This window comes from Lynx canadensis, chromosome F2 (genome assembly GCF_007474595.2).
Source record: "Lynx canadensis isolate LIC74 chromosome F2, mLynCan4.pri.v2, whole genome shotgun sequence".
NCBI classification, from domain to species: domain Eukaryota; kingdom Metazoa; phylum Chordata; class Mammalia; order Carnivora; family Felidae; genus Lynx; species Lynx canadensis.
In genome coordinates this window covers 24,791,712-24,801,861 of record NC_044320.2, presented here as the reverse complement: position 1 = coordinate 24,801,861, position 10,150 = coordinate 24,791,712, and the positions used below count along the sequence as shown (strand labels likewise).

At 37.0% G+C, this 10,150-nt stretch overlaps 1 non-coding gene and 1 pseudogene across 1 annotated transcript; both read left to right on the top strand.

Moving 5' to 3' along the window:
* The first annotated feature begins 1,879 nt into the window (after window positions 1–1,879).
* LOC115506564 lies at window positions 1,880–2,359 on the top strand (annotated as a pseudogene).
* A 7,300-nt stretch (window positions 2,360–9,659) lies between these two features.
* On the top strand, window positions 9,660–9,761 carry LOC115506623. The gene has a single exon (XR_003966462.1). It is a non-coding gene; the product is annotated as a U6 spliceosomal RNA (small nuclear RNA).
* Window positions 9,762–10,150: the final 389 nt, after the last annotated feature.

Below are 10,150 nucleotides of genomic sequence, written 5' to 3'. Positions count from 1 at the left end.
AAAAATTAATAAAATGTTATGACTTATGAAAGTAACATACACATTCACGTGCAAATAGTCATTGGTGTCTGTTATTTCCAAGCCTTTCCTTAGATTCTGTGAACACGTGTTGTAAACAAATAACAATAGCAACAACAACAAACAAATGAAACCCTTGCTCTCATGGAACTTACATTCTAAGGAGAGGGCTAACTGACAAATAATTAAATATGTAAAATGAGAAAATGAAAAAAGATAAAGGAGGAACCAGGGAGTGCTTGGGGTGAAGGGTGTTACCATTTAGAAAGGGTAACAATGGAGGCCCTAATGGAAAAGAGAACATTTGAGAAAAGAACTGAAAGAAGAGGGATGGGAATTGGTACATCTATTGAGGAGAAGAGAGCTAGAAAGGATTCACAAAGGGGTACCTCGGTGGCTCAGTGGGTTAAGACCTCAATCTTGATTTCAGCTCAGGTCATGATCTTGCAGTTGGTGAGTTCAAGCCCCAATTTGGGCTCTCTGCACTGACAGCATGGAGCCTGCTTGGGATTCTCTGTCTCTCCTGCTCTCTTTGCCCCTCCCCTGACTTTCTAAATAAATAAACTTAAAAAATAAAAAAGGGCTCACATATCTTTGCCTTGATTTTAGTGATGCTCATAGTAAGGTCTCATATAAACCTTAGATCTAATGTGATTAAATGGTCATAACTATAAATGAAAATAATACTCGCGAAGGGTTTGTTCATAAACTGATGCCAGCTTATAGTAAAATGCATGTCAAAGTTTCTGACCTTCAACCTGCACTCTATATTAGTTAATAGTTGGAAATCAAGACCTAGAAGGCCTACTTTTCATACTAATAGGCACATCAATAATGCTAAGGTTAGTTAGTCCTGCATGGATAAATTATACTTCTTTTAAAAATTGGACTTATAATAACAATAGTAAATTTGGCAAATATGAATATTAGATCTTGTGTTTGAGAAAAATAAACTTTGTAAATGTAAGATTATTGAGACATGGATAAACAAAAACTTTCCTTAAAATATTTGAAAACATTGACCACAGGCTTAACATGCTATTGAGTTTTGTCAGATTAAAAAATAGCTATATTAACTTAGGCCTTACTATATTGAGGAAAATAATTCAGATATTGTCTTTACAAGTGTTTATTATGTCAGAAAATGTGTTCAGTGTAAAAATAATATTTTAAGGGATCACTAAAATATTGATGTTAATCTAGAAAGGAATAATAACTCTAGAAGAAGATTTAAAGCTTTAAATGTAGTTTCTGAGAAACACTTAATACAGGTAATAGCTGCTATTACAAATTTCAGAAAAGTGTAAATTTCCTCCATGGTTGTCTTAGGCTGGTCAAGAAAGGTATTTATGCCATTCACCTCTGGACATTGCTTTTAATCAATGAACTCAGGCATGCTGGACAAGCCAAGTAGCTAAAGGGTTGTAAAAGTTTATTTCTGTAAATAAGGCATTGTTTTTGGAAAAAGATGTGAATGTGAGAAAAAAGTAGATTAGCAAGCAAGGATTTGAGGTGATAATTCAAAGAAAATCAATAGGTAAATCTGAGTGAAAAATTATATAAGAACACCTTGGAGACTATATTTAACTTTTAAAGCAAAGATTTCAAAAAAAAATGCATGCATTTATTTGAGAAATTATTATAGACCTTAAGGAATGGTATCTGGTCAAGCAATGAGTAGCAAACTGAAAAAAGAAAAAGAAAAAGAAAATTCCTTGCAGACATTGAAGTTAGTACTAATGTGTTGTGGGGGCCACATGAAAAGAAACTACAAGCAGTCTATAAGTGTCGAGACTGGTCCCTCACTAATGGCCAGGAAGAAAAGGGAGACCTCTTACAATCACAGGAAATGAGTTGTCTTGTCTGCACTGGGAACAGTGCTCCCGCCACAGCCCCTCATCCCCTGAAAATGTATGCCTGTGCAAAGTTCTCCACCACCTTCTTGGTCAAGATCACCTCTCAGCTGTTGAGCCAATCACTATCTGCAGTAGTAGTGCTAAAACCACTGGAGACCCTGACAGATGAGAGCCTTAGCAGCTTGCCAGCCATGTGTCCCCTGACCTCACTTACTCCTAGCCACATATTGAGAACCAGTGCCATTTCATGGGGCAGTGACACAGCAGCCAAATTCATTGGGGCTGGGGGAGCCATGGTAGGGGTGGCTGCCTCTGAGGCTGGAATTGAGACTGTGTTTGGGAGCCTCATCATTGGTTAGGCCAGGAGCCCCTTTTTGAAGCCAGGAGCTGTTCTCCTAGACTGTGCCATTCTAGGCTTTTCTGTCTCAGAGGCGATGGGTTTTTTTTGCCTGATGGTGGCCTTTGTCATCCTCTTTTCCATATGACAGAGCTGTCTTCACCTGCCATGGGTCTTTCTCCCAGGTCTCATATGCTTTGTATGTTCCTTTTCCTACACCTCCCTATGCGGAGAAAGTGGTTGGTTTAGAATTTGACACAGAGAAGACAAATACTGTATTAATAAGAAAAAAATTATTATTTGTATTATTTAGTTAATTTAATTAATTAATTAATTAATTAATTAATATTATTTATCTATTTATTTATTTATTTTTATTATGAGGCACCTGGGTGGGTCAGTTGGTTAAAGCGTCCAACTTTGGCTTAGGTCATGATCTCACTATTTGTGAGTTTGAGCCTCCTGTTGGGCTTTGTGCTGACAGCTCAGAACCTGGAGCTACTTCAGATTCTGCATCTCCCTCTGTCTCTGCCCCTCCCCTGCTCTTTCTCTCTCTCTCTCTCTCTCTCTCTCTCTCTCTCTCTCTCTCTCTCAAAAATAAACATTAAAATAAAAATTTAAGAAAAAAAGAAAAGAAATGAATTTTGCCAACAATCTGAAGGTATTTGAAGTAGATTACTGTCTTGTCTACTTTCCAGATTATTGACTTTGTTAAATTAGCATCTATTAAGTGGACCCCCAGAGTGTCAGATGGTGAACAGTGATTCAACAGAAGACCACAAGAGAAAGTAAGATAGACACATTTATTATTCATAGGTCCTGGAGGAGACACAGGTCACACCCCCAAGGGCATGTGGGAAACTCAAGGCAGGTAGAGAGAACACAGTAGGACATGCGACACATGTCATTATTAGGATCTAAGGGTTGCATGCTTTGGAGTTCCCAGGCTGAGGCTGTATTGGTCTGTTCAAACCAAAGGAAGCAGGATTTTGGTAAGCTTCTATGGGTGGGGTATCTTACCAAGGGGCTCACAAGGGGAAAGGCCAGGGAGGCAGGGGAGAGTGCATATAGCAAGAGATGTTGGAGGAAGTCTTGTGGCTCTGGGGGCTGTTATTGAGGACACATCCTTGCACTCTTGAGAGGGATTAGTGTCAATTCAAGGCCCGCCATCCACTTGGCCACAAAAATGGATGTCACGGTAGGATAATGTGGACTAGTTTAGCTAAGCTGTCAATAGAGATGGGCATTCAGTCCCTGAAAAAAGGACCCTGCTAAACTGCCTGCACTCCTGACCACGGAAACTATGAGACAATAACTGTGTGTTGTATTATGCTTGTAAGTTTGTAGTAATTTGTTATTCAGCAATGGAAAACAGATATAAGCCATTGGAACAATTTCAATTAGCAGGGTGGTGTGGTGGTGGTTATTTAACCTATGTCCAACCAAATGGAACTCCATTCCCTCAGCCAGAAAAAAACTGATTTAGAGATGAACATGTGAATCAAGCTGAGTTGATCAAAATTCTTTTTAAGATATTTTCTGCTACAGCAGATAAAACACGTTCTGCTAAAGCTTTTTATGCCAGTCATCATGCTACCTGAAAAGAGAAAAAAAAAAACCTAACATTTCCTCCATCTAGCTATATATAAACAGTCTCTAATAAGCTGCACATCTTAGAATTCCATAATTCCATAAGAAATATCACTTGCTAATAATAAGTCATGGCTAATACAAAGACTAATGATTGGATCTATTCCTTCTTAGCATATTCTTCATAACCATTCAATTCTGGTCAAGTTTAACTATATGCCATTTCCCTAACTTATCACCTATACTTGACTTCTGCATCTTTGCTCACAATACTTTTTTCACTGCAATGCATTCCCTTGCATACACTTTCCTTGACTTTTTATATCCAATTCATATCCATTCATCAACGATCTGAGTTGAAGTTGCCTGTCACTAGACTGTCTTTGCTCAAAAATTCAAAATAAATTTCCAGAACAATTTTACCTTGGTCATACAAACCGATTTCCACTTTGGAATTTATTAAAAATGTCTCTGTGGCTTAGCGCATGATCATTCCATAGTAATTCCTCCAATCTTACTTGAAATGAATGTATATTCTGCTTATAGGCTTTCTTTTTGTTTAGATCCTTTACCTAATTAAAGTACTATTTATAGACTTTTCAGTTATGTTGTAAATAAATCTATTCTAAGTTAAAATTTAAATACATTATATCTAATTAATGTTGATATTTTTAAAGGAATTAAACTTGAAATTTGGAGACATACATGATTATAAATATAGTTCTAATCAAGCAAGATGCTACCATCTTGACTTCTGAGAATGAAGAGCCTACCGTAGACTATGCTAGTGGAACAAGATATAAAATACCTCCTGTCACTTTGGCTGGTCATTTTGCTCTGGACACAGGATATTCTACTGAATCATGATCCTGGGTACTGGTATTTAACTCTTAATATCGAATTCTGATGAAAACATTGAGTTGGACAGGTTTTACCTATAGCTAACAAGCTATGCATCTCCTTCCAAACTCTAATTAATAATTTCATATTTGTATAAATTTGTATAAATTTGCTTCATTTTCTAGACTGTAAAATTTTGTATGTGACAGGAAAACTATCTACTGTACCTTGATTTTATATGCTCTGAGCCAAGCCCCAGCAATAAACAGTTTTTACTTAGCACATTATTGGTACATAAAATAATGACAAACTAAGGAAGCAGTACTAAGCTCAGAACTGAGTAGTTTAGTGAAAATGCTTCCACTTGGTGAAGCAGCTTATGGGACTTGCCATGAATTTAATAATAACAGTGAATTAATCTACTGAGGAAAAGAGGGCAGACAGATTATGTGCTAACAGATTTGCAATGTATATACTCACTGATATTCTTAAATCAAACTTTAGGACCTTCCTTGGTTGACATATTTAACTTCATCACTATGTATGCTGCATAAAGATGGGATCTTTGTAAATAATATTTCTCCATCTATTCTCAACATATATTGGACCTTTGGCAAATATTGATTACATGTCTTAACGAATTAATAATCAGAACAATTATTAGAAATATGAATTAGAAGAAAAGTTGCTTGCCTTGTGGATGCTGCCACCCCACACTATCCATGCCACCCAGCCGTGGTCAGCACCACTGTGTTTTTCGACATCACTATGGACTGTGAGCCCTTCAACTGCACCTCCTGTGAGTTGTTTCCAGACAAAGTTCCAAAGACAGCAGAGAACTGTCATGCTCTGAGCATTGGGGAAAAGGATTTGGTTTTAAAAACTACTGCTTTCATAGAATTATTCCAGGATTAATGTGCCAGGATGGTGGCAGTGAGTCCATCCAGGGGTAGAAATTTGATGATGAGAATTTTATCCTGAAGCATATGTGTCCTGACATCTTGTCCATGGTATATGATGGACACGATACAAATGGTTCCTAGTTTTTCATTTGCACTGCAAGACTAAGTGGTTGAATGTCAAGGAAGTGGTTATACTTGGCAAAGTATAAGAGGGCATGAACATTGTGGAAGCCATGCAGTGGTCTGGGTCCGGGAATGACAAGACCAGTAAGAAGATCACCATTGCTGATTGTGGACAAATCTAATAAATTTCACTTGTGTTTTATCTTAACTATGATACCATTCCTTCTGTAGCTCAGGAGAGCACCCCTTCATCCCCATCTGCTGGAAATATCCTATGATCTCTGTGTTCTTCCTGCAGTTCTATGGGTTCCATGTTTTCCTTACTCCCCTCCAAGTCTAGCTGGATTGCAGCATTAAGTTTATTATAATAAAATAAAAACTGAAACAAAAACAACAACAAAAAGAAAATAATTTGCCTAAAATATGTTCCTTATTTGTTACATGAATTTCTGGCTGTCATTTATAGCAAGAAAACCCAGTGAATTTGAAGAGCATCTACTTTTATTTTGTTTGCAAAAACTCTTGGCTTATATTAAGAAAGGTCTGTCCTTACCCTGAGTTCTCGCATTTTATATCTATGTTCCACTTGGTCTTCATACTAACATGTCCAATCCTCTTTGTTATCATCTTTTACTCAAAATGGATTGACTTCTAGTCTTCCTCATTCTATTACAAGCACTACAGTTTTTCTAGCTATCAAATCCTGCAAACTTATGATAATTTTCAAATGTATTCTTGTTCCATCATATCCAATTAATTGTCTTAGACTTTGAAGACATCTGTTAACCACATTTATTTTGATAACGACCCAATTGGACATGGTAGAATTCTGTATACAGATGGGGAGATGGTGAGTCACTTTGAAGGTTTAAATAACCATTATTCAGGCCCAGATCCTGTCACAATATCCCCATTAGCTCTTTCTGTAGCATTTACCCTTCTATTTTACTTTTTTCTGACACAATGTGTATAATATCCTATAGTTTAATTTTATGAATCTTACAGTTGAACTGTTTCACTTGTGCTTAGCATGTTTCAAGCTATAGCAATGCCTTTGATGGCTCAGAATAAGGCTCTCTGTGTCCACTCCAAAAGGTGGCTGTTTTTGACCACCTCTGAAAGATGAATAGCTATAGCGTATTCTATTTACTATATTCCTTCTAGACAGTTACTTTCAGGGCAATTACCATTCTCATTTTGAATCTGCCTTATGATCACAGACAAATCCCTAGCAGGCACGTTCTATTATAAAATTTTTCCAGTGTGGTGGATTTGTACCTCAAGCACACTTATAGCTATCAGACAGACGTATTATCACTAATACCCATAAATCCACAGTCAAGGTGAAAAGAAATGCAAATAAATAGCAATTTCTCCTGTTAGAGATATGTAACAGGAACCCATGATACCTATAGAGAGTATCAAACCTAATGTGAAGAAGTCTTGAAAGGTTTTTCAGTGGGTGGAGGAACTCATATTTTTATTTAGATACATTTATATGACATAAGATTCTCCACCTTAAGCATTTTAAATTATACAATTCAGTGCTATGCAGCATATTCACAATGTTGTGCAACCATCACCACCACCTAATTCCTGAAAGTTTTAATCACCTCAAAAAGAAACTCCATACCCATTTTAAGGAGTCACTCCTTATTTTCCCCTGTCCCTTCCCCTAGAAACCAATAATATATTGGTCTCAATGGATTTGCCAACTCTGAACATATTCTAGAAATAGAAACATAAAGTAGATTAGTCTTAATCTAACAAGATCAATTTTGGGCTTCCTTAGGGACAGTTTCTGTTTATTGAGTTTCCTCCCCTCCTGTTTATGGGCCATATATGATCATATTAGTTGTATGCATTGTATTTTTTGTTGAAAACTGAACATTTTTAATATAATAATTTGGCAACTCTGGAAATCAGATTACCCAATGCCCCCAAGGTTTGCTGTTTTTCCTTGTTGCTATTCTTTGGTCACTTTTCAGAGCTAATTTGTAAAGTCCCTATTCTGGGTCATGTGTTGCCACTAATGTTTCTATTAGTTTGGTGACGAGCTAGAGACTGGACAGAGATTTGCTTAAACACTTGGAAACAATAAACTCCAGTCTTTTCCAGTGGCATGTATGTATGCTGGGCATGTCTTCAACACTCAGCTAAGCAGTCTACAACTCTGCCTTAGCCTTTACTTCCTCCCTGTGTAGATACTGAAGGGCAGTCAGAGTGACAGCTTAGGGCCTTCTTTATTCTTTATTGAGCATGTGCCCTGCTCTGAAAATTCACATGACTTTCTAGATTCCCAGGACTATGTTGAAGCTTTTAAAAACAGGTGTTTCCCTAAAGCATCGCATTCCCTAGTCTTTTCTCCTAAGCTCTTTCATTAGTGAGTGATTTTCTCCAAGTGTTATCCATTGTTTCAGACAGATATACATCTCCCTGTAAATGTTTTTGACAAATGCCCCAGAAAGCTGCCTCAGCACCTGTAGAGTTCCAAGTTAGGCAGGATAAAGGCAAACCCTCTAAGCTGGTCTTTCAGAGAGCCGTTAGACAGGTCAAAACAAATAGCCACGATTCTTTGAGAATGAGTTCTTGTCCACCCTCTGGTACTGGTACCCGTATAAGGGTTGTGTATTAACTGGGGAATGTGAAATGAGAACAGGGAAAGTTAAAATACCAAAAATCTCTCTGTTCTTACCAAGATTCAGAATACTTTTCTTACTTAAATCTTGCCTTCGTTGTTGCAAGCTTTTGATCTGTTTCCAGAATTCCGAAAAGGTTGATTCTGACAGTTTTTACAAGATTTTGTTGCCTTTATGGAGGGATGAACTTTTGGATTTCTTTACTCTGCCATTTTCACTGACAACACTAGAAAAAACTTTTCAGATGATATTACAATTAAGCTGGGTTTTAAAGATCCAGCAGGAATTGGTCAGGTAGAAAGTTAAGAGAACAAACTAGATAGAGCTTTTTATCCAAAGGCCCAGAAGTACAAGGAGGAAATTAACATGTTCTGGGAAATGACCCTAATTCAGCAAGGCTGAATTATAGGATACAATTAAGTAAAAAGGACATGCATTTTGGAGGATATAGGATGAAGACTCAGAACTCCTTATGCCATAACAATATTTGAACTTAATTTGGGCAGTGTGTACTGAATTATTTAAGCAAACTTGTTTAAAAAAATGAATCTGATATACCTATTCATTTTGCAAGCGTTATGGAATATGGATAGTTTGAGAATGAATTTAGGCAAGGAATCTAGTAAAGAGACTAATATAAACATCATGAGCATAAGAGATGATGAATCAAACTGAGGATGTGACTGTTGAACAGAAAAGAGTATTTAGTACTTAGAGAGGGAGATACTTAGGAGCTAAAATTGGCACTCTCCAGATGTTTCAATGTGTGGAGAGAGGGAATGCACAGCAATGAGGAGAAAGTGTAAGGAAAAGGTCTAGAATAATGCCGGTATTTTGGCTTCGGAAAAGTGACTGGACATTGATAGCATTCACTGATTAAGAATACTCAACATGAAGTAAATTTGGAAAAGAAAAGAAAAGCGAAATGAATTCAGGTTTGAACATTATGAGATTAAGTTGTTCATGAAACATGCAGAGGAATATTCAATGGACACTGGGGAGACACAGGTTTGATGCTCAAGAGGGAATGTGGAGCTGCCCATGTAGCCTTTGGATAGCTAAGGTATATATTAGTGATAAAGAAACTGTGGGTATAAATGAAGTCATTAGAAATAAAAAATATAGGGGTGCCTGGGTGGGTCAGTCAGTTTAGTGTCCTACTCTTGGTTTTGGCTCAGGTCATGATCTCTTGGCTTCATGGTTTTGAGCCCCGCATCGGGCTCTGTGCTGGCAGCATGGTCCCTGCTTGGGATTTTCTCTCTCCTTCTCTCTCTGCCCCTTCCCCACTGGTGCTGTCTCTGTCTCTCTCAAAATGAATAAATACACTTTCAAAAAAAAATAAAAAATATGGTGCTCACTTCTGTAGTGCATATATTAAAATTGCAATGATACAGAGAAGATTACCTTGGCCCCTGCACAAGTGCTCCATATTGTGTAATCTATGGACATGGTATTTTGTGAATGGCCTTTTCAATAAAAGAAAACCTTATGGAAAAAAAGTGAAATAAATATAGTGAAAGAATATGGTTAAGGCTATCCTAGAACTGTTTAACAATTGAGTAGAAAATTTATTATTAGTATTCCTAGCCAAATTGCATAATACAATAAAAGTCAATGAAAAGGTTTATTCATACTAGTGTATGAAGAGATTACACCATTCTTTATTATTAGATGTGTACCTTAACTTTAGAACTATTGAAGTTTTCATATAGTCAACACAGAAAGTTTTCTGATGGAAGATTAAGCCTGGAGGGAGAGTTTTGTTCCAATAGTGTAGAATCCAGAGTTCTCATTTATATGGTAGAACAGTTTACCTGAGATAACCATTCTTTTGTTTTGTTTTTT